This window comes from Vipera ursinii, assembly GCF_947247035.1.
Source record: "Vipera ursinii genome assembly, chromosome: Z".
Lineage (NCBI taxonomy): Eukaryota > Metazoa > Chordata > Lepidosauria > Squamata > Viperidae > Vipera > Vipera ursinii.
In genome coordinates, this window is record NC_139517.1 from 67,760,926 (window position 1) to 67,786,879 (window position 25,954).

General features: G+C 42.9%; 1 protein-coding gene across 1 annotated transcript in view; it reads right to left on the reverse strand.

Moving 5' to 3' along the window:
• Nucleotides 1–25,954, reverse strand: part of SUGCT (succinyl-CoA:glutarate-CoA transferase) — a 351,908-nt gene that overhangs the window by 122,089 nt on the left and 203,865 nt on the right. The gene's annotated exons all lie outside the window — the stretch shown is intronic.

Consider the following 25,954-nt stretch of genomic DNA (forward strand, 5'->3'; position numbering starts at 1 on the left):
CTGGAGAAAAAGATGGTATATAAATCAAACAATTAAAAAACTTGCCAAAATGGCTAACACCAACTCTCTACCCTTTAATTTTAGTTATTTGTCTGTTTATTTTTTTTGTTTGTTAAATATATTTGCTGCAAATTTGTTTCTGATTGTTTGAGAAATGAAGATATAAGGAGAAATGAATTACTGAAGATGTTTAAAAATGAGTGCTTAACTTTTGATTATTTTGCATTTTAATATTGCAGTCGAATCCCGAGTGCCGCGTAGCAGAGTGAGTGCCTGTTACTCGTCCCAGCTTCTGCCAACCTAGCAGTTCGAAAGCACGTAAAAATGCAAGTAGAAAAATAGGGACCACTACGGTGGGAAGGTAACAGCGTTCCGTGCGCCTTTGGCATCTAGTCATGCCGGCCACATGACCACGGAGACGTCCTCGGACAAGCGCTGGCTCTTCGGCTTTGAAACGGAGATGAGCACCGGCCCCTAGAGTCGGAAACGACTAGCATGCATGTGCGGTGGAACTGTTGTGACTCAGGGCCAGCCTGTGGGTCCGACAGCCGGCTCCGACGTATCGGAGGACTCAGATGAGGGGGAGGAGGGAGACGAACCGGCTGATGATGCTTTGGAGGCTTTGCAGAGTCCTCAGCCGGGGACCTCTTCTCAGCTGCGTGAGCCCGAGAGTGCGGAGGATGATGACCCACAGCTGGCCCTGTTCAACGACGCCCGACGCAGGAGGCAGTCGAGCAGGAACAAACAAAGAAAGGCTATGGGACTCCTCGGGAGGAGGCACAGGGAGACCACGCCCTGAGCTCTCTATAAAAGGAGTGTTTGGGGAGGGGCTGGTTGCTGAAAGCAACTTTTCCGCTTGAGAAGACAAGCTCTAGTGTTTTTGTTAACTGCGTAATTAAATCTTGGCAGAAGCCTTTTAGCCTTGGACGCTCTCCAGTCTCTTCTTTCTGATAAGGGGTTTGTTAGAAGAGGGCTGGTTCAGAACAGTTTGCTTTCAGCCTCCCACCCCTTACAACTACGATGGAGCAGCTTCTTGCCGAGAATGCTCAGCTCACCCAGCAACTCACTTTGCTGGCAGCTCAAGTGGGGCAACTACAAGCCCAGGTACATGCTGCACCCCCACCCAGGAGGAAATGTCAGATAGCTATGCCGGATAAATTTGCTGGCAATCCAGAACTGTTTCCTGCCTTCCTGGGACAATGCCAGCTTTTTATCAGCGTGAGAGCAGCTGATTTCCCCACTGACCGAGATAAGGTGGGTTTCGTGTTGAGCCTTCTGTCGGGAGATGCAGCTCGTTGGGGCACGCCTCTGTTGGCACAGCCTAGCCCTTTGTTGGATAACTTTGGGGGGTTTTGTGACCATATGCGCCTCATGTATGAGGACCCAATTAAGGCGCAGACGGCCACCCGACGCCTGAAAGCTTTGAGGCAGGGTCAGCGCCCCCTACAGGCCTACATCAGCGATTTCCGGCTGCTTAGCCAGGATTCCGCCTGGAATGAGGCTGCGCTCGTGGATGCCTTCCAGGATGGCTTGTCGGAGGAGATGTTGGATGAGCTGGCCCGCGTGGACATTCCCTCAGACCTGAATGGGCTGATCCATCTTTGTCTGCGGATCGATGCCCGGCTGCAGCAGCGAAAGAGTCGCCGTGCCACCCCACAGACCCCTGCCGCTCCTGTTGTGCATGAGCCCCCAGTCCAGAGGGAGGAGCCAATGGAGCTGGGTGCCGCCAGGTCCCGTCTATCGGAGACGGAAATGGACAGACGACGATCGGGGGGGTTGTGTTTTTACTGTGGGGACCCTGGACATTTGGCTGCTTCTTGCCCGAAGAAGCGTCAGCGGGCGTCAGTGATCAAGCCTGCCCCGAGAAAGTCCCCTGCTTTGCTGTCGGGAAACGGCCCGAGCCCGATCTAGACGGTGTGAAAGATCGGGCGACCCACAACGACCACGCCGAGCGACGCCGTTCCGACGGTGCCTGTGAACCTCCACGGCATTTGATTCTGGAGGCACGTCTGATCCTTCCTGGCAAGCCAGAGGGGATTCCGGTCCATGCCTTAATTGACTCTGGGGCTACCACTAACTTTATGGATTCGGCCTTTGTGGCCAAATGGGCTGTTCCCCAGTGTCCAGTGGATCCGCCCATGCTTGTGGAGACCATCGATGGTCGAGTGCTCCTGTCCGGGCCTATTACGGCCGCCACGCAACCCGTGTGTATGGCCATCAGTACCCATGTGGAGGCCATTCAGTTCTACGTCACTTCGGATCTGCACTTCCCCGTGGTCTTGGGACTGGCGTGGCTCCGGGCGCATGATCCACAGATCTATTGGTCTCAGAACTTGGTCACCTTCCCAAGTTTGCAGTGCGTGGACCACACCCGCCATATCTGTGCCGGCCAGGTGGAGGGTTCCCCAGGGGTTTCCTTGCCTCCCGAACTGTCCGACTTTGCTGACGTGTTCAGCGAGTCAGAGGCGGACCAATTACCCCCGCACAGGCCCTACGACTGCTCCATTGACCTAGTCCCTGATGCGCCTCTCCCAGTGGGGCGTTTGTACTCCATGTCGGAGCCCGAGTTGGCTCCATTGCGGGAATTCCTGACAAAGAATTTGGCTCGTGGTTTCATCCGGCCCTCGTCCTCGCCAGTGTCTGCGCCCGTGCTCTTCGTCAAAAAGAAGTCGGGCGAGTTACGGCTCTGCTGTGACTACCGGAAACTCAACGCCATCACGGTGCGTAACCGCTACCCGCTGCCCCTCATCCCCGAGCTCTTGGACCGACTCCGGGAGGCTAAGATCTTCACGAAACTGGACCTGCGTGGAGCTTACAACCTCGTCAGGGTTCGGCCGGGTGATGAGTGGAAGACGGCGTTTGGTACTCGCTATGGATATTTCGAGTACACGGTGATGCCGTTTGGCTTGACCAACGCCCCCGCTGTGTTTCAGCATTTTATGAACGATATCTTTCGGGATCTGTTGGACCAGTTTGTCGTGATTTACCTGGACGACATCCTGATTTACTCCCCGTCGCGTGAAGCGCATCATCAGCATCTCCGTCAGGTCCTGCAGCGCCTCCGGGAACATCGGCTGTTTGCCAAGTTGGAGAAGTGCCAGTTCTACCAGGTGACCATCGATTTCCTGGGTCACCGCATTTCTCCTGAGGGCATCGCCATGGAGCCGAGTAAAGTCGAGTCGTTGCAGAGTTGGCAACCCCCGCGTCGCGTGAAGGACGTTCAGCGACTCCTTGGATTTGCCAACTACTATCGGACATTCATCCCTGGCTTTGCTGCCTTGACAGCCCCCCTCACCCGGCTCCTGCAGAAGAAGACTCGGTTCCAGTGGAACGCCCCCGAACAACAGGCGTTCCAGGCTTTGAAGGACGCCTTCATGAAGGAGCCCATCTTGAAACATCCCGACCCGCAATGGCCGTTTGTCGTGGAGGCGGATGCCTCCGACATTGCCATTGGGGCCGTGTTACTCCAGGCGACGACGCCCAGCGGTACCCTTTTCCATTGCGCGTATCACTCTCGGAAATTGAACCCCTCGGAGCGCAACTATACCATCTGGGAGAAGGAGCTGCTGGCCATCAAGGCGGCGTTCGAGGCTTGGAGGCATCATCTGGAGGGGGCGCGGCATCAGATCGAGGTCCGGACGGACCACAAGAATCTGGAAAGCCTGCAGACCGCTCGGAATTTGAATCAACGCCAGATCCGGTGGTCCCTCTTCTTTGCGAGGTTTGACTTCCGGGTGCGGTACATACCAAGCGGGCACAACCAGAGAGCGGATGCTCTGTCCAGAAAGCCCGAATACACCCGAGCGGAAGACAAGCTTCCGCCCAGGACAGTGATCCCCGTCGAGTCTTTTGCTGCGGTGCGGGAGCCGGTGGATATACGGGCTCGGATCCGGGAGGCGCAGCAGCAGGAGGCGTGGGTGGCTCAGCGGAAGGAAGAGGTGGGGCCAGATTCGCCTTGGTCGGTCGCGGATGGACTCCTGTATTATCGTGACCGGCTCTATGTTCCAGGAGGGCCACTCAGGGGACTCGTCCTCAGCCAGTGTCATGATAACCCGGCTGCGGGGCATTTTGGCCTGTTCAAGACTCTGAACTTGGTCTCCCGTACTTTTTGGTGGCCCCGAGTCCGACACGATGTCCAGTCTTATGTCACCTCCTGCATTCCTTGCAGGCAGGCCAAGTCAGCGACAGGGGCCCCGCCTGGTTTACTGCAGCCCTTGCCAACACCCAAGAGACCCTGGGGGGCTGTGTCCATGGACTTTCTGACGGATCTACCCCCATCCTCCGGCTTCACGACAGTGTTTGTGGTGGTGGACATGCTGACCAAGATGGCGCACTTCATCCCTTGTCGCGGCTTACCGTCAGCTCGCGCCACTAGTCGCATGTTCATCCAACAGGTGTTCCGGCTGCACGGCCTTCCCGATAGAGTCGTCTCCGATAGGGGGGCCCAGTTTACAGCCCGCTTCTGGCAGGAGTTGATGCGGGCGTTGGACATTAAGGTTTGCCTCTCGTCCGCGCATCATCCACAAACCGACGGGGGTACCGAGAAGGTCATCGGCATCTTAGAGCAGTATCTGCGCTGCTACGTTAACCTGCAGCAGGACAATTGGGTGGACTATTTGGCCATAGCCGAGTTTGCCTTTAACAACTCGCAGCACACCTCCACGCAGATGACACCGTTCTTGGCCAACGTGGGTTATCACCCCCGGTTTTTCCCCCTTTCTCCCGTGGACTCATCGGAGCCGGCAGCGAACGAATTTATGACGGAGTTACAGGCGATCCATCGGTTGGTGCGACGGCAGCTGGAGAAGGCCAAGGCCGACTACAAGAGGTTCGCCGATCGGTCGAGAAGGGATACGCCTCCACTATCGGTGGGGGATCGGGTCTGGCTGTCCACCAGGAACCTACCATCCACTCGGCCGGCGAGGAAGCTGGACCACCGTTACCTTGGACCGTTCCCAGTCGAGGCGTCATCAATCCGGTCGCCTATCGTTTAACTCTGCCACGTTCCCTGCGCGTGCACCCCGTCTTCCATCGGTCCTTGTTGGTCCCCGAACCGGCCTGTCCACTTCGCCAAGCGGAACCTCCCCCATCAGGAACTCGTGATGGAGGCAGCACCCCCGAGTACGAGGTCGCCAGCATCAGGGATTCCCGCTGGCTGAAAGGTCGCTTCCAGTACCTGATCGAGTGGAAAGGGTACGGGCCGGAGGACTTCACATGGGAAGACGCGACCGCCGTTCATGCCCCTGCGTTGGTGACTGCTTTTCACGAACAGTTCCCATCCCAACCGCATCCGGATCGGCAGACCCGGGGGAAGGGCCCTGCGGTGCGGGATAGTGTTGTGACTCAGGGCCAGCCTGTGGGTCCGACAGCCGGCTCCGACGTATCGGAGGACTCAGATGAGGGGGAGGAGGGAGACGAACCGGCTGATGATGCTTTGGAGGCTTTGCAGAGTCCTCAGCCGGGGACCTCTTCTCAGCTGCGTGAGCCCGAGAGTGCGGAGGATGATGACCCACAGCTGGCCCTGTTCAAGGACGCCCGACGCAGGAGGCAGTCGAGCAGGAACAAACAAAGAAAGGCTATGGGACTCCTCGGGAGGAGGCACAGGGAGACCACGCCCTGAGCTCTCTATAAAAGGAGTGTTTGGGGAGGGGCTGGTTGCTGAAAGCAACTTTTCCGCTTGAGAAGACAAGCTCTAGTGTTTTTGTTAACTGCGTAATTAAATCTTGGCAGAAGCCTTTTAGCCTTGGACGCTCTCCAGTCTCTTCTTTCTGATAAGGGGTTTGTTAGAAGAGGGCTGGTTCAGAACAGGAACCTTTACCTTTACCTTTATTGCAGATGATCAAAAGATTTATGTGTTTACTATTTCAGAGGTTATCAGCTGAATCCTAAATTCAATGGCTAAATTTCTGCTTCAAACTGAATTGATGGAATGCAATTGTATATTTGAAATTTTTTTAGCAATAAATATTTTTATTGCAATAAAACAAAATTGGCTTTTTTATTAAAGTGGCTTTAGCTCTTTGGAACATCTTGCCTCTGATTGGCTCACCCTCCTGACTTTCCACAAGAGCCTGAAGACTTGGCTCTGCCGGTTGGCTTAGGGCCCCAATGAGGGGACCACCACACTTGAGTTGATTGATTGACAAATAGCAGTTCTCACCTCACCTCCCTGTATATCCTGCACCCTCACCATTTTTCATTATAACTTTTATTTTATTGCAATTTTAATGTGATTTTACACATTTATAAAGATATTTACAGTTGCAAGAAAAAGTATGTGAACCCTTTGGGATTACGTGGAGTTTTGCATGAATTGGCCATAAAATGCGCTCTAAACGTCATATAAGTCACAACATAGAAAAACACAGTCTGCTTAAAATAATACTACCCAAACATTAGCTGTTGTCATGTTTTAATTGAACATAAGATGGAAACATTCACAGTGCAGGGTGAAAAAAGTATGTGAACCTTTGGACTTAGTAACTGGTTGACCCTCCTTTGACAGCAATAACCTCAACCAAACGTTTCCTGTAGTTGCAGATCAGACCTGCACAACGATCTGGAGTAATTTTGGACCACTCCTCTTCACAAAATTGTTTCAGTGTAGCAATATTCTTGGGATGTCTGGTGTGAATCGCTCTCTTAAGGTCATGCCACAGCATTTCAATCAGGTTGAGGTCAGGACTCTGACTGGGCCACTCCAGAAGGCGTATTCTGTTCTGTTGAAGCCATTGTTTTGTTGAATTACTTGTATGCTTTGGGTCATTGTCCTGTTGCATCACCCATCCTCTGCGGAGCTTCAGTTGGCAGACAGATGGTCGTACGTTTTCCTGCAAAATGTCCTGATAAACTCTGGAATTCATTTTCCCATCAATGACAACAATCCGTCCAGGCCCTGAGGAAGCAAAGCAGCCCCAAACCATGATGCTCCCTCCGCCATGTTTTACAGTGGGGATGAGGTTTTGATGTTGGTGTGCTGTGCCTTTTTTCCCCACACATAGTGTTGTGTGTTTTTCCCAAACAACTCAATTTTGGTTTCATCTGTCCACAGTATATTTTGCCAGTAGTGCTGTGGAACATCGAGGTGCTCTTTTGCAAACTTCAAACGTGCTGCAATTTTTTTTGGACAGCAATGGCTTCCTCCGTGGTGTCCTCCCATATACTCTATACTTGTTTAATGTTTTCCTTATTGTAGATGTGTCAACAAAAATGTTAGCATGTGCCAGAGATTTCTGTAGGTCTTTAGCTGACACTCTAGGATTCTTCTTTACCTCATTAAGCATTATGCGCTGTGCTCTTGCAGTCATTTTTACAGGACGACCACGCCTAGGGAGAGTAGCAACAGTGCTAAACTTTCTCCATTTGTACACAGTCTGTCTTACCATGGACACATGAACATCAAGGCTTTTGGAGATACTTTTGTAACCCTTTCCAGCTTCATGCAAGTCAACAATTCTTGATCGTAGGTTTTCTTAGAGCTCTTTTCTGCGAGGCATGGTTCACATCAGACAGTGCTTCTTGAGACCAGTAAACCAAAACAGGTGTGTGTTTGTAAAGGGCAGGACAGCTGTCAGCAGCACATCCAACACTGATTGGAGTCAAGGTTGGCTCACTCCTGGCTCCAATTAGCTCTTGGAGAAGTCTAGGGGTTCACATACTTTTTCCACCCTGCACTGTGAATATTTACATGTTATGTTCAATTAAAACACGACAACAGTAGTATTATTTTAAGCAGACTGTGTTTTTCTATTGTTGTGACTTACATGATGTTTAGAGCGCATTTTATGGCCAATTCATGCAAAACTCCACGTAATCCCAAAGGGTTCACATACTTTTTCTTGCAACTGTATGGCTTCATTTCAATATTGTAAGCTGCCCAAAATTGTCTTGTAGTGAGATGGGTGGCAAATTAATTAGTTAATTGATTAATTAATTAATTAATTATGCACATTCTTTTTGTTAATTTGGAATAATCAGAAGATTAATATTTTATTACATATTTAAGTCCTAGTATTTTCAATATAATTAGAACAATTGAGCCAAAACCTTCCATCCTGTCTTCTTTGTATAAATGAGGTGGCTGGAGCACAACCCTGTCAGAGTTGTGAGTTTGCCTAAGGGTGCATATCCCAATTTTTGTCAAATCTGCTGTGGGACTTCTTCCTACTCTGCCTGGTCAAGCAGGAAAAATACAGTGTAAGACAATGTCATAACTGATTCTTCAAAACCACACTGAATTAATTAGAAAATAGAACTGGGATAGAGCAGACAAATTTTTGTAATAAATAATTTAAAATATAAAGTATAAAACAATAATATTTTTAAAAGGTAATTCTATTTACTACCTATGAATTTATCGCAACCCTTATTTTCAGGAATAACATCATATTCAGCTATTATGAGATCATTTTATTAATGCAATGATGGGATTTTTAAAAAATATTTTTAAAATATTTTTTGTTGAAGAAAATGGCTATATTTGTACCTTATGATAAATCAGAGAATATTGCACATTCGAAGGCTTTTTCTTTTCTTCCCAGGGTCAATAATATAAGATAGCAGCATTCTTGCAATACTGTTCCCAAATATAATGTAACTTATAATTATAATACGGTGCAAGCATATAAACAACTACTTAAAAGAAAATAGAATTTGCTGCAAAATAACATTAACTCTTTATAACTTTGAATAAAAGTTCTTCTGATATTCATTAAAAATGAATACACTGAAGAAAAAAGTTTTGTTCCAAAATGTGAGCATTCCTAATTATACACTGCTCATAAAGTTTTATTTGTAATGGAAAGAATTCCTAAAAAGACAGAGACAATCTGTAATATTCAAATAAAGATTAAAAGTAGTTATAATACATGCACATTTTTAGCTCTTTTTAAGTCTGGGAAAGTAGTTATTCTTAAACTGATACAAATTTTAGGTCATTCATTTTAGCTTGACAGTTATTGGAGCAATGTTAAATGTTAAAAAGTTATTGGGGACTGCTTCATTGGTGCAATTTTAACAGACTGCTTCATAGGTTTTACTTTATAACATTTGGCATGAGAAACCCATGGAATTGTCAAATCTATTGGAAGCCATCTAGCCATCAATACCTGCATTATATTCCAAAGCAATAAACAGCAACATCCAAGTAAAAATAAAAAGCTATAAATACTTTGTAGGAAATAGTACTGAAACCAATAAAGTCTGGTATTGTTTTAGCATCACTTTATGCTGTACCTATGGTAACATTTTACTGATTATACTGTATCAGTGGTTATTTCTCCAAATCTGAAGGGCTTGGGGCGAAAAATGTAACATACAGTCCCCTTATTTCTTCTCTTATTTGATGTGGTTATTCTACTAATGAAAAAAGCAATAAACTGAAATCTTATTTATCACCAGCAAATGGTTCACTGAAAGAATTTGTGTAATAGAACATTTACCATTGGCTAGGCTGCTGTAAGTACAAACATCACTGAAAATTAAGAAGTTGTGTATAGTTATGGAAAAAATTATTTGATCCCCTGCTGATTTTGTACATTTGCCCACTGACAAAGAAATTATCAGTCTACAATTTTAATGGTAGGTTTATTTTAAGAGTGAGAGACAAAATAACAACAACAAAAATCCAGAAAAATGCATTTCAAAAAAGTTATACATTGATTTGCATTTTAATGAGTGAAATAAGTATTTGATCCCCTATCAATCAGCAAGATTTCTGGTTCCCAGGTGTCTTTTATACAGGTAATGAGCTGAGATTAGGAGCACTCTCTTAAAGGGAGTGCTCCTAATCTCTGCTTGTTACCTATAAAAGACACCTGTCCACAGAAGCAATCAATCAATCAATCAGATTCCAAACTCTCCACCATGGCCAAGACCAAAAAGCTGTCCAAGGATCTCAGGGACAAGATTGTAGACCTACACAAGGCTGGAATAGGCTACAAGACTATTGCCAAGCAGCTTGGTGAGGTGACAACAGTTGGTGTGATTATTTGCAAATGGAAGAAACATAAAATAACTGTCAATCTCCCTTGGTCTGGGGCTCAAAGCAAGATCTCACCTCATGGACTTTCAGTGATCATGAGAATGGTGAGGAATCAGCCCAGAACTACACAGGAGAAACTTGTCAATGATCTCAAGGCAGCTGGAACCTGGGTCATTCGCAGTTGGTGTTGGCAGGGGGGCAGAGGTCGACTTCGAGGCCTCTTGTTTGTGGAGTCCCTCAGGGGTCGGTCCTCTCGCCCCTTCTGTTCAACATCTATATGAAGCCGCTGGGTGAGATCATTCGTGGTTTTGGGGTGGGGTATCATCAGTATGCTGATGATACCCAGCTTTTTATTTCCACCCCAGATCAACCCAGTGATGCCCTCGATGTGATGTCCCGTTGTCTGGAGGTGGTGAGGGTCTGGATGGGGAGGAACAGGCTTCGTCTAAATCCCGACAAAACCGAGTGGCTGTGCATACCGGCATCTCGGGTTGTCCACTCTATTCCATCTTTATCTATAGGGGGTGAGGTGTTAGCCCCCGTAGATAGGGCTCGCAACTTGGGTGTCCTCCTTGAGTCACAGCTCAGTTTAGATCATGTAGAAGCTGTGACCAGGGGGGCTTTTGCCCAGGTTCACCTGGTGCGCCAGTTGGGGCCCTATTTGGACCGAGATGCCCTACGCACAGTCACTCATGCGCTTGTGACCTCTCGGATAGACTACTGCAAAGCTCTCTACATGGGGCTGCCCTTGAATACTACTCGGAGGCTCCAGCTGGTGCAGAATGCGGCCACGCGGGTTGTGATGGGGGTCTCCTGATACTCCCATGTAACACCTCTGCTCCGCGAGCTGCATTGGCTTCCAGTTGTCTTCCGGGTGAGATTTAAGGTGCTGGTGATGACCTATAAAGCCCTAAATGGCATGGGTCCGGATTATTTACGGGAGTACCTTTTCCCGGCATTAACTTCCCATCGTCCTTTGCGCTCCCACAGAGAGGGCCTCCTCAGGGTAACGTCAGTCAGGGAACGTCGACTGGTGGCACCCAGGGGGAGAGCATTCTCTGTGGGCGCACCTGCCCTCTGGAATCAGCTCCCTGTTGAGCTCCGGATGGCTCCCGACCTTCGCTCTTTCCACCGCGACCTGAAGACTTGGCTATTTGAACTTGTCGGCTTGGTCTGAGGGACTGGGATTTTAGATTTTAAATTATTTTAGAACGTGTTTTATTGTTTAGGGCTACTTGCTTTAATTTATTTTAATTTTTGTATATTATGTGTTGTACATAGTGTTTTAATTGCCCTGTACACTGCCCCGAGTCCTTCGGGAGAGGGGCGGTATATAAATCCAAATAATAAATAAATAGTCACCAAGAAAACAATTGGTAACACACTACGCCATGAAGGACTGAAATCCTGCAATGCCCGCAAGGTCCCCCTGCTCAAGAAAGCACATGTACAGGCCCCTCTGAAGTTTGCCAATGAACATCTGAATAATTCAGAGGAGAACTGAGTAATAATAATAAGTTGGAAGGGACCTTGGAGGTCATCTAGTCCAACCCCCTGCTCAGGCAGGGAACCCTATACCATTTCAGACAAGTGGCTGGACAGTCTCTTCTTAAAAACTTCCAGTGTTGGAGCATTCACCACTTCTGGAGGCAGGTTGTTCCACTGGTTAATTGTTCTAACTGTCAGGAAGTTTCTCCTTATAGTTCTAGGTTGCTTCTCTCCATGACTAGTTTCCATCAGTTGCTTCTTGTCCTGCTTTCAGGTGCTTTGGAGAATAGCTTGACTCCCTCTTCTTTGTGGCAGCCCCTGAGATATTGGAACACTGCTATCATGTCACCCCTCACCCTTCTCTTCATTAAACTACACATACCCAATTCCAGCAACCGTTCCCTATATGTTTTAGCCTCCAGTCCCCCAATCATCTTTGTTGCTCTTCTCTGTACTCTTTCTAGAGTCTCGACATCTTTTTTACATCGTGGTGACCAAAACTGGATGCAGTATTCCAGGTGTGGCCTTACCAAGGCATTGTAAAGTGGTATTAGTACTTCACACGATCTTGATTCTATCCCTCTGTTAATGCAACCTAGCACTGTGTTGGCTTTTTTGGCAGCTGCAGCACACTGATGGCTCATATTTAAGTGACTGTCCACTAGGACTCCGAGATCTCTCTTACAGTTGCTACTATTGAGCAAGGTACCACCTATACTATACCTGTGCATTTGATTTTTCCTGCCTAAATGTAGAACCTTACTTTTTTCACAATTGAATTTCATTTTGTTAGATAGTGCCCAGTGTTCGAGTCTGTCCAGATCCCCTTGTATCTTAAGCCTATCTTCTGGAGTATTGGCTATTCCTGCCAGCTTGGTGTCGTCTGCAAGTTTGACAAGTTCCCCATCTATCCCCTCATCCAAATCGTTGATGAAGATGTTGAAGAGCACTGGGCCCAGAACAGAGCCCTGGGGCACCCCACTACACACTTCCTTCCATGTAGATGCAGTTCCATTGAGGACCACACACTGAGTACGGCCTGTCAGCCAGATACAAATCCATCTGGTGGTGATGCTATCTAACCCACATTTTTCTATCTTATCAAGTAGTAGGTTGTGATCTACTTTATCAAATGCCTTACTGAAGTCCAAGTAAAATATATCTACACCATTCCTCTGGTCCACTAGTTTTGTCACTTGGTCAAAGAATGCAATAAAATTTGTCTGGCATGATCTGTTTTTGACAAACCCATGTTGGCTTTTAGTGATAACTTTGTTCACATCAAGGTGTTCAATGATTTATTGTTTGATTATCTTTTCCAGAATCTTCCCAGGTATTGAGGTCAGGCTGATAGATCTGTAGTTTCCTGGATCTATTTTTTCCCCTTTTTTTTGAAGATGGGAACTACATCAGCTCTCTTCCAGTCCTCTGGTAGTTCCCCAGTGCTCCAGGATCTTTGAAAAATATAGTTCAGTGGTTCTGAGATCACATCTGCCAGTTCCTTGAGAACCTTGGGGTGTAATCCATCTGGTCCTGGTGATTTGAACTTGTCTAGGCTGGACAGGTGCTCACTTACCATTTTCTTGCCTATCTTAACTTGCATTTCTATTCTGTTTTTTATGGCACTGGTTTTGGTAGGTTGGACTGTTTTTTCCCTTTGTGTAAAGACAGATGCAAAAAATGAGTTATATAGTTCTGCTTTCTCCCTGTTGCTTGTCACCTTCTTGCCACTTTCCCCAACTAATGGACCAATCATTTCCTTAACTTTTTTCTTGTTTCTTATATGTTGAAAGAAGCTTTTTTTGTTATTTTTGACTTTGGTCGCAAGCCTTAGTTCATTTTTAAAAAAAATCCCATTTATATCCTGCCCTTCTCCGAAGATTCAGGGCAGCTTACAATCTAAAGCACAAATCAATGTGCTTAGCAATGGCCTTCATTCTATGTATATGCCTGCTTATTAGGGCTTTTGCCCCCCCCAAGCGGCATTATTACAAAGTCAGCTTATTGCCCCCAACAATCTTGGTCTTCATTTTACCTACCTCGGAAGGATGGAAGGCTGAGTCAACCTTGAGCCTGGTGGGACTTGAACCTGCACTAATTGCAGGCAGCTGGTGTTACTTGAGGAGGCATTAGCCCACTGCTCCACCAAGGCTCTTGTTTGAGCCTTAGCTTCTCTCACTTCATCTTTGCAGGCACGGGCTGTTTGCTGATAGTAATGTGCCTCTCTTTCCACTTCTTATACTTGTCCTTTTTATCTTTCAGTTTATCAGAGAGTTCTTTATGCAGCCATGCTGGTTTCTTTTGAAAGCTGTTCTTTTTCTTCTTTGTTGGTATTGTGCTAGACTGGGCCTTTATTATCTCACTTTTCAAAATTTCCCAAGCTTCTTAAGTTGTTTTCCCCTTTAGGATTCTCATCCATGGAATTCTTCCCAAGGTCTCTTGTACGTTTATTGAAATTAGCTCTTTTAAAGTCCACGACTGTTTGGCTGTATTCTATTGCTTGTGCTTCCATAATGTTGAATTCCAATATTGCATGATCACTTCCACCCAAGGTTCCTGTGGCTTCGACACTTTCTATCATTTCATCTCTGTTAGTGAGAATTAAATCCAATATGGCTAATCCCCTAGTTCCCTTCTCTACTTTTTGGGAGAGAAAGTTGTCTGCTAGGTTTGTCAGGAAAGTGAAAGTGTTGTGGTCAGATGAGACCAAAATAGAGGTCTTTGGCATCAACTCGACTCACCATGTTTGGAGGAGGAGGAATGTTTGCCTATGACCCCAAGAACACCATCCCCACCGTCAAACATGGAGGTGGAAACATTATACTTTAAGGGTGTTTTTCTGCTAAGGGGACAAGACAACTTCACTGCATCAAAGGGATGATAGATGGGGCCATGTACTATCAAATCTTCCCTCATCCAGGGCATTGAAAATGGGTTGTAGATGGGTATTCCAGCATGGCAATGACCCAAAATACAAGGCCAAGGTAACATTTTTTTGAAATGTATTTTTCTGGATTTTTTTTATTCTATCTCTCATTGTTAAAATAAACCTACCATTAAAATTATAGACTGATTATTTCTTTGTGAATGGGCAAACATACAAAATCAGCAGGAGATCAAATATTTTTTCCCTCACTGTAGCGATAAAGTTGTTGTGGAGAAATACATTAATTTACAAATGTCTGAAGATAGCTGCTTCTTGTTCCACTGTACTGTATTATACTTTCCATCTATATCAAGAGAATTTCTTCTAAATTAGCCTTTTAAATATTAGAGCAGTTACATCATTAAACACAGATCCACATGAAATTTTGGAAAGAGACTATTACGTTACTGAAATCCTGGAAATCATCATATAACAATTGAAGGATTCTCTCTCATCTACCTGTAATTTTTATCATCTGGCTTTAGGAGAAGTAGAATATTTCTTGCCGAATTCCAATAATTACAGGAAAATGTTCCCCAAATTGTGACTGTCATCTAACCTTTCCACTAGAAGGACTTTGTTTTACAATTAAATTCATAGGCACTAAAATATAAGAAGCAAAGCCTGTACAGCATCAGAACCAGGCTTAATCTGAAAGTTTCATTACTGCTTCTCCAGGTCCTAGAGCAGTTATTGTATGATAAAAGATGAGATCATTGGTTCCTAGCAGAAAAGCTTACACGCTGTTCTTTTCAGGAGAAGGAGTGTCTCTATAGCACATAGCTTTTCAGAGTAAAAATATTTGGCTGGACCCATTGTATTTGCTCCAGCAACTGATCTGGGTCACTGCACTGCACTATACTTCCTTATCTTCTATTTGCCAATTTACTTATCCTTCATTATGGATTCCCAAAGTTCAGTAAGGGTTTAAATGGCTTCCAGGTCTTTGTCATGCCAATTTTAGAACATTATTTTCCTCCAGTTTAGCATGGGGGCTTATTTAACTTATTTTAAGATGAATCCATCAGTGTTTAACATATCTAACCAAACATTTTAAATGACCATAGTAGTCCAAAATCATAGGGGATGCTTGGTGAGATACATTTGTTTTTGCAGACTTGTGTTCCTTGAAAATTAAAAAGATAAAGGTAACATAATATTATTAGGCTACTAAACAATTTTCAGTATGTCACATTTTTGTCCAAAGATTCACGTCTTCTTAGAAACAATATCACTTCTCAGAACTAATCATACAAGAATCTCTATAGGTTATTTTTATTATAGATTGTAAAAAACCTAATTATAAAGAAGCTTAGCTATTGAAGACTCTAGCAATCCAACTTTCATATGTAACAGAGTAGGCTTTAACTCTTAATTTTTTTTTCTTCTCCCCGTATACAGTAAAAGACTTCTTGCAGTTCATTTCTCTGTTTGGGTATGGAATGCATTTGGAATGCATTTGATGGTGGTCTTATTTCATGTCACTTGTTTTGAGCTTCAGAAGTCTCAGCTTTATTCACTATGTATAAAAATAATTTTTAGTTTATTTAAATTAAGAAAGGTAATTAAGAACAGAATATATCCATGTCCAACCTCTTATTAGAAATACCAAGCATAATATCTGTCACTTGGAATATTTTGCTTCCCAATTCTATCTGCAACACAGTGTCTTGTCATAGTCAACTTTTTCTTCATATTCCTAAGGATTTTTCTAAATTTTTTGAACCATGGAAAAAATAGGGGATAACAAATCTATTATTTCAGCTTACCTGAAACTTGGATTCTCTTTTAATTTTCTATATCTACAGTGATTCAATGAAACAATGAGAGATTGTAGCTTCAACATCAAGAAATTTTGGAGGAAAAATATCACCAGACAACAAGCAGTAAGCCATTTTAACACTTGTAAGCTTCAGTAACTGTAAGTATAAGTCTGAACGATCACATGTGAATTTTGTAGATACTCAGCTTTGGGGATTTTATATTTGTCATCTTTTTAAAATGTACCAGTATGTTTCCAAATTCTGGCAAGGGTGTGTCTCTAGAGTTTGTTATTGTTAGTTGCGAAGTCGTGTCTGACCTATCGTGAACCCATGGACAATGTTCCTCCAGGCCTTCCTGTCCTCTACCATCTTCTGGAGTCCACTTAGGCTCACACCTACTGCTTCAGTGACTCCATCCAGCCACCTCATTTCTCTGTCATCCCCTTGTTCTCTTGCCCTCAACCTTTCCCAACATTAGGCTCTTCTCCAGTGAGTCTTGAGATAATGGAACATAATTTAAATACTAAATACTAACGATTTGATAGGAATATGGATTCACTTCTGATGATCCCTAAGCTGATTCAGCCATGTTTAAGATTTATCCAAAGTTTAAATTGTATTTCTTCTGAGTGATAACAGATGTGAAGTGATAAAAGTTTTTAAGTCAAGGGAGAAAAAAAATCATTGACAAGAATAAGAATATACCACTGAAGTTCAGGATGACCCTGCAGACTAAGTAAAACCAAATCTCTCATTCAGGATATCCTCCTAAAACCAGTTTTGGATTCTGTCATTTGTTGTCCTTATTTTTTACATAATAGAATAGAATACTTTATTTGGTCAAGGAACTTGTCTCTGGTGCATAAACTCTCAGTGTACATACAAAACAACAAAGTAATAATAATCATAATAATGATACCAATAAGAAAAGGTAGTAGAAAAGATGTGAAGGATAATAGCAACACAGCCATACAGGGTAAATATACTTAGACATAAGATAGTACTGTGGGAATTACGTGTTCAGTAGAGTTATGGCATGAAGAAAAAAACTGTTTCTGTGTCTAGTTGTTTTGACACGAAATATCCTGTATTAGTGTTCCAAGTGGAGGTGTTGAAACAATTTTATGTCCAGGATGTGAGGGATTTGTAGATATTTTTGCCAGGTCTCTTTCTGACCCATGCAGTATACAGGTGCTCAATGGAAAGCTGGCTGGTTGCAATTATTTTTTCTGCAACCAGTTAAAATCTGTACCTGTCCTGTTTGATCAAACCAGACAGTTATAGAAGTACAAATGGCAGACTCAATCATTCTTCTGTATCAACTGTATCAACAGTCTGAACTTTCTGAGTTGACACAGGAAGAACATTCTTGTTGTACCTTTAATGATGGTTCTAATATTAGGTGTCCATTTTAGGAGATTATAAATCCCCCAAACTTTAAGGACTCTACTGTTATTACTGTGTTGTCTATTATATAAAGAGGTGGTAGAATAGGAGGGCTCCTCCTAAAATCCACTCTCATCTCTACAGTTTTAAGTGTGTTCAGCTCCAGATTATTCCAACTGCACCACAGGGTTAGTTGTTCAACTTCCCATCTATATGCAGACTCATCACCATCTCAAATGGGACCAATGATTGCTGTATCATCTCCAAAATTCAGTACCTTAACTGAGGAATCCTTATAGATGCAGTCATTGCTATAGAGAGAAAAGAGTAATGGAGAGAGCACACAGCCCTGGGGGGCTACCATAGTAATTGTTTGGGTATTTGATATGATTTTATCTAGCTTCACCTGCTGCTTTCTTTTTGTCAGAAAACTTATAATCCACCTACAAGTAGAGATAGGCACAGCTAACTGAATCAGTTTAGAGCAGGGGTGTCAAACTGCTGGCCCATGGGCTGGATGCGTCATGGCGAAACTGCACCCACCCCATTGCTGGCAGTGTAAAAAAAGTCATGATACATTGCCACATGTCACATGACATTGCGAGTTTGACACATTTCTGGAATGATGGTACTGAATGCCAAGCTGAAGTCAAATAAAAAGGCCCCACGCATAGGAAATTTAAGATGTTGGAAGATTTAGTGCAATGCCATATTGATAGCATCATCTGCCAGTTTATTTGCATGGTATGTGAACTGCAAGATCCATGATGATTTTCAGTTCGTCCATCACTAACGCTTCAAAGGTTTTCATATCTACAAATGTCAGAGCAACAGGTCTGTAGTCATTCAAGCAAGGAGGAATTATTCCATGTGGGCCTGACACTTTTCCTATCTTTTGTCTATGAAATAGACCTTGTACATCTTTTTCTAGGATCACCAGAGATGAGGAGTCTAGAAGAATGGAGTTAGTGTAGATCAGGGGTGTCAAACTCAATTTCATTGAGGGCCGCATCAGTATTGCGGTTACCTTTAGGGGGCCGGGTAGGTATGGCCTGGGTGGGCGTGGCCTACTGGGTGGGCATGGCTAGAGTGCATATGGCCTACTGGGTGGGCGTGGCCAGTTCTACATTGTTCGCATCAAGGGTGCCCATGGGGGCCTGGGCAGGAGTGGGACAGATCTGAGGGTCTCTGGCAGAAGGAGGGTCTCTGGGCCAGGGCCAAGGCAGTGGGGGCCATTCCCTCACTGTTTCCAGGATGGCTTCGTGGGCCACATGAAACCACTTCGCGGGCCGGATCTGGCCCCCGGGCCTTGTATATGACATGTCTGGTGTAGATGATTTGGCTACTGTGGGTGTGTCTGAGATGGGGAGGATAGTGATAGTTGACAATGATCTCACATTCAGGTCATCTGCCAGTTGCCAGTTCCCTTCAGCAGGGAAGGGAGATCTGCTGTAACCAATAATATTCTTCAGGCTTTTCCACACATTTGCTGTTTTTCAGAGTAGCTTCTATTTGCTGCCCTGCTCTCCCTTGTTAATACATTCCTGGCCTGATTGTACAGCATTCTATCTCCATTCCTGTAAACTTCCTCTTTGGCACTACATAGCTCCTTGAGCTTAGCTGTGAAGCAAGATTTGTTATTATTGTAAATGTGCAAGCTTTTGGTCATTATACACGTCCTCACAAAAACTAATGTATGATGTCACAATATCAGTGAGTTGATTCAAGATCCATGAGGCAGCTTCAAAAACACTCCAGTCTGTGCAATCAAGGCAAACAGGTAACTTTGCCTCCTAGGTCCAAGACTTCACTGTTTTAACCACAGGTTTTATGGTTTTACGTTTCTGTTTATAAATGGGTATGAATCATACAGAGATCAGAGTCCCTATAGTTGCTCTTGGTAGAAGCGATAAGCATCTTTTAATGTGCAGTAGCAATGGTCTAAAATATTTTTTCCTCTAGTGAGATAGTTGACATGCTAAGTGTATCTTGGCAGCTCCTGAATTAGATTAGCACTATTAAAATTCCCTAAAACACTGAGTAGGGAGTGTGGATATCTATTCTGTACTGTTCTGTATAACTGAAGAACATAACTTCTGTTTCATTCTAAACAGCAGAATAGTTTTTCATCCACTGAGATTTTGATGCATGTAAATGTATAACATTCTACAGAATTCAAAAATATAAAGGAAAGGAAATATTATCACATCTGATTTTATAGTCTCTATACAGCATTATTGGTTTAAATGACAAGTTGTGTGGCTAGTTGACTCAGTATTTTCCCCCTCACATGGATACTAAGGAGGTTGTAATTCTATATAAATCAGACTGTAAAATTTTCAGAATCTGAAATTTTTATCCACAATACTTTTTAGGTATCAGGGGAAAAAAGCAAAATAAAATTCCATCCAAATGAATTGGTGCTTCATTCACATCATAGGGTTGACTTTTTTCTTTTTTTCTACAGGTGCCAAACATTTTAATTTTCCCCTTCATCAAATCAGTCATTGTTAACAGATATAACTAAGGTGAACTAAATTCAGTATAATCAACATCATATATTCTTTTTTAAAATCCTCTAAAATATTTTAAAACAGAGAATGTTTTAGCCTGCCAAACTTGCTTCTAGTCCTGGAAGTTGTCAAAGAGGTCATATAGGAACTTTGGCCATTTCTTTCTTTAGTGTGTACAATAATAGAAGTGATGATGACCAGATATGTATCACACTCTTAGAAAAGGAACACAGCTGAAATTTCTTCACTGGGATTCTGGGTTTTCCAGTGTTAAAGAAAAAGTATTTGTAATGTTAATGTATTGTGTTTCCTCTCATGAGAATTATCACAGTTATATAGTTCAAAGGAGAAAGGAAAAGGAAAATATTGAATTCTGCTGTAGGAGAAGAAAGGGAAAATGCTGCAGACTAATTATTGAAAATATATTAACAAAAAATCACAGAGCTGGAAATAATACAAAGAATTTTGTTCTCCAAATCTCCTATCCAGAGACAAGACATTCTATATGATACACATCCCTTCACAGATCTATGTCCAAACTTTTCTTAAAATCCTCTGAGGAATGGGATCTGAAGGATCTCTTTTGGCAGTTCATTCCAGCACTTTGTTACTTCAGAATTTAAAATCTCTTCTAATTTCCAGCCTAAATTATTAGGATTTAATGAATGGGGTTCAAAGACTATGGACATACTGAACAACTGAAGTTTGGCCAATGCAAGGTTATTTTTTCCCTAAGGTCTTTAGTTGAACTATTATTCTATCAGAATGCTATTTAAGTTGTATAAGAATATTGCCATTAATCAGGCAGCAGCCTATCTCTGATGTTGAATTGTTCTCCAGTAATATTATCTTGTTTGTACATTAATGACTGCAAGTTGTGTATGTATATGTGTGTATTTTCCATCCTAAAAACTCACAAATATTACAAATTCTGCAACATAAGTAGTACAACCATAGTTACGCCCATTATTTCACTCATTAAGTTGTGATGGTTATGAAGCAGGTCATCATGTGATTGCACCCAAGTTTATGACTTATTTTGTGGTGGTTGTTAAGTAAATACCATGATCGTTATACAAACTCATTGTTTCCTATGTGATGGGGTCTTTGCTGGAAACCATAAGTCAATGTCAGTTTCCAGCAAAAATGTTGTAAATCCAGTGGTGGGATTCAACTGGTTCGCACGACTTTGGCAGAACCAGCAGCTAATTTTTTGTTGCCCAGGCCCAGAATGGACTTCCGGAAGCAGCATCCACACAGAGAACTGGTTGTTCACATATTTGAATCCCACGACTGCGTAAATTGCAGTCATAAATTCCTTTTGCATGCTCTGTCATAATGGTCATAAATTGAAGACTATACCTGTACATAAAATCAATAAATTTATCTATTAAATATTTTAGTACTTAATTTTTGAATTAAATTTAGAAAGTACAGTATGATTTATACATTTTATATATTACTATCTTCAAATATTTGAACTTAAAATTAGTTAGATGAGTTACCAGAAAGTTAGAAACTGATAAAATCTGTATGCTGAGAATGAATTATATACAAAAAGCATAGTTTAATTATTGCAAACCAAGTATTATCAACTGAGAGTGCAGTTTCATGGATGCATTAGAAGCTTTAAAATCAATTAAAAACTTCATCTAATGTGTTTAGCCATCTGATTTTAAAATAGATTGAGAACTATATAGAATAAAAAGCTAGGTTACAAATTTTCTCCTCTTTCCTAGAAGGTCAAAACAATCTAGATAGTTAACCTAAATTTTATGTATCAAATTTATATAGCCATCCACTTCACCAAAACAACTTTGGGAGGCATACAACAATCAAATAAAACAACAATTTCAATACACCAAAGGAAAAATTACACAGGTAAGACCAGGGCTTTTTTTCTCATAGAACGCTCAGAACGGCGTTCCGGCACCTTTTTTTTTGCAAAAAAAAAAAGGTTTTGCACAAGCTGTGCTGCTATTGGCTTAAGCCTATTGCAGACTTTGCTCTTTTATGACTCATGGACTTCAACTCCCAGAATTCCTGAGTCAGCTATGCTATTGGCTTTTGGAAGCCAATAGGAATTGCTGCTGAGTTTGCCAAAAGACCCGGCAGGCAAATGTTGCACAGGCAAATTGCAGCGAAGGCGGACAGAAAATAGATAGCTGCTCCCCAACTACACCATCTCAACTAGGTAAGTAAGATATTATTTGCAAATAGGATATCTAAGTATGATTCAAGGAAATTTTCCCTGCATGGAGGGAGTAGTGGTTTCTTTCATTTTGTTTTACTTTTCAAATTGCTCTAGGGAAGAAATGATTAGAAAATATGTGAGAAACGTGTTTTTAAAGACCTTTGCAGCTTGTTCTCATATATATCCTGCCACAAAGGAATTACTAAAATTATGAAATTTAGAATCTACCAAGCTTCCCCCCCATGGACAGAAGACAATCCATGGAAAATGTGAATCCATAACCAATATCTTTAGCAGCAATAATAAATCTAATTATGCTATGCATATTTAAGTTAGCCAAACTCTGGAGCAGTGGTAGCAATCTTCTATCACAATGGCAAACCCCTTAAGATTAAAGAAAATCATATAAGTGAAGAAATGTTAATCATATAAGTGAAGAAATGAGGAAAACTATGGTTAAAGAAATTGTTTGATCCAATAATAAAATTTCATTGATAATTGATGAATCAACCACAATAAGCAAAAAACTACCCTCATAGTATTTGTTCAATGCTGTATCGAAGGTATGGGAATGAATTCACCAGTAAATTTGTTTTTGGACTTGGTAGAACTTGAAAAAGTAACAGCGGAAGGAATATTTGATTCCTTACTCCAATGTCTTTACTCTTATGGGATGACAGAAGATTATTTGAAAAAATATTTGATTTCTCTGGCATGCAATGGCGTCGCTGTGATAATGGGATGTAAAAGTGGAGTGAAAAAATTGCTGTCAGAACGTTTTCCTTCTATTATAGTTTGGCATTGTGCTAATCACAGACTAGAATTATCAGTAGGTGATGCTGCCAAGGAAACTTCAGGAATAAATAGATTCCAATCATTTATTGATAAACTGTATGTCATATACCATGCTTCACCAAAGAATAGCAGAGAGTTGCATTCATGTGCAGAATTACTGGGGACTGAGCTGCTGAAAATTGGAAGAATTTTAAGTACCCGATGGGTGTCATCTAGTTTTGGCTATATGGAATAATTTTGAATCCCTTCTGTATATTTTGAACAAGCAATGAATGATCCTTACAAGAGATAAAAATGATAAATGCACTTATGATGGCTTGAAAAGAAAAATAACATCTACAGAATTTTTATTGGACCTAGGATTGATGTGTGACGCTCTCCAAGAATTGTCAGATTTAAGTTTGGATCTACAAGACCGCAACATTGACTTGTATAAGGCAAATAAGAAAATAAAAATATTGCTACAAGTTTTTGAAGAAAGAAGACAGAACTTTGGGCCCTATTATAAATGTGCTGTTGCTGCTGTAAGTGATCTTCGCTTTCATGGAGTTTTACTTCACAAAAGAGATTCAAGAAAGGATCCTCCCATTGACCCAAATATATTTTATACAAAATTAAAAGTGTCAATTGAAAAAAGATTACTTGATAGCAAAGACGATGAGTAGGCGTATTGGTCTCGCGTACTTGATCAAAAACATTGGCCTGAAGATGTTAATACTCAACTGACATTTGGAGAAGTGAAAATTAGAAACTTATCAATCAGACTGCAACTAAATGAAAGAGAAATGATTCGTGGATTCCGTGAATACATTCTTGAAAAAGACATATCCAGAAAAACTGTTGCATTTGATACGGACTCTGAATACCATTCCTATTTCTTCAAGTGAATGTGAATGTGGGTTTTCACAGATGAATATAATTGCCACCCCAACAAGAGCTTCGTTAAAGACTAAGACAATTTCAGCACTTTTGTTCATCAAACTTGTCAGACCACCTCTGAGACTTTTCGATCCTTCAAAGTACGTTGATCTGTGGTTACTCAGAGGACGACATTCGGCCATAGATACTAAGAGCAAGGAAAGGAGTCAAGAAGATTTGCCAGACGAGAATTGGACAAAAGTTTGGAATTTTCTATGAACATTTGCCTTAAATACAATAAATTAAATGTATGTTAAGAATTGAATATATAATTGTTTAATTATATAGATAAATATATAAATAAAATTATATAAATAAAAGATTAACAAGATGAGAGTTCCGGTACCTTTCTTCTGCCAACCTAGCATGTAAAAAATGCAAGTAGAAAAATAGGGACCACTCCGGTGGGAAGGTAACAGCGTTCCGTGCGCCTTTGGCGTCTAGTCATGCCGGCCACATGACCACGGAGACGTCCTCGGACAAGCGCTGGCTCTTCGGCTTTGAAACGGAGATGAACACCGGCCCCTAGAGTCGGAAACGACTAGCACGCGTGAGCGGGGGAACCTTTACCTTTACCTTTAAGACTGAAATTTGCATAACATTTTTTTAAGTTGTAGTTAGCATTATTACTGAGTTAGTTTTTCAGTATTAATACAAAGTCAACTATATAAATGAATGATCACATAGAATGCTCCTATTTATAGTAGATTTCATGAGATCATCAGAAGACACAACTTTTATTTTCATAATTGTTTCAAAAACAAGTAGTTTCTTTACAGTCCTAGGTTGGTATGTTGCAAAGATGTTCTCTTCTCCCTCTGTCAGACCCCTCAAATCATTTTCAGGGCACTGCCATTCTGTTGAGGGGGAGAGTTTTCCTCTCTGGGGGGAGGTAGTGGGCTCTGGGATGTATTTCTTGGGTCATCTCGCACATTCTTGGGAATGTGCTATTGGGTCATCTGCCTTAGGTTTAGTTTTATTAAATTTATATGCTGCCCTTCTCCCTGAGGACTCAGGGCGGCTCACAACAATAAAAAGTTAAAAGATATAAATACAAAAATTAAGAGGATTAAACAATATAAGAAAGAAGAACAATTTAAACCAATAAAAAACCAAATTAAAAAACTATGATCAGTCCAGGCCTGCTTGTTGGAATAACCAGGTCTTTAGGTCATGGCGGAAGGACCAAAGGTCAGGGGCCATCCACAGCTCCGGGGGCAGTTCGTTCCAGAGTGTCGGTGCGCCCACAGAGAAGGCTCTCCCCCTGGGGGTCGCCAGCTGGCATTGCCTGGCCAATGGCACCCTGAGGAGGCCGACTCTGTGGGAGCGGACCAGGCGATGGGAGGTTGACATTGGCAGCAGGTGGTCTTGCAAGTACCCCGGGCCTAAGCCATGTAGGGCTTTAAAGGTGATTATCAGCACCTTGAATCGCACCCGGAAGTCAATGCAGTTCGCGCAGGAGTGGTGTAACATGGGAGTATCAAGATACTCCCATAAGCACCCGCATTTTGCACCAGTTGAAGCCTCCGGGTGCACTTCAAGGGCAGCCCCATGTAGAGAGCATTGTAGTAATCCAGGCGAGAGGTGACAAGGGCATGGGTGACTGTGCATAGGGCATCTCGGTCCAAAACAGGGCGCAACTGGCATACCAGGCGAACCTGTGCAAAAGCCCCCCTGGTCACGGCAGTTAGATGATCTTCCAAATTAAGCCGTGAATCCAGGAGGACACCCAAGTTGCGGGCCCGTTCTGAGGGGGGCAATAGCTCCCCCCCATCAGAAGAGACGGAACCTGTTGGACAGTACGAGATGCCAATATCAACAGCCACTCGGTCTTGGAGGGGTTCAGCCTGAGCCTGTTCCTTCCCATCCAGACCCGCACCGCCTCCAGGCACCGGGACATCTGCCTTATCTCTGCTCTGCTGAGAAGAGGATGCAATGCTTTGGAACAAAGTTTTATTGCTCTTTCAACTACCAGTTCCCATAACAACT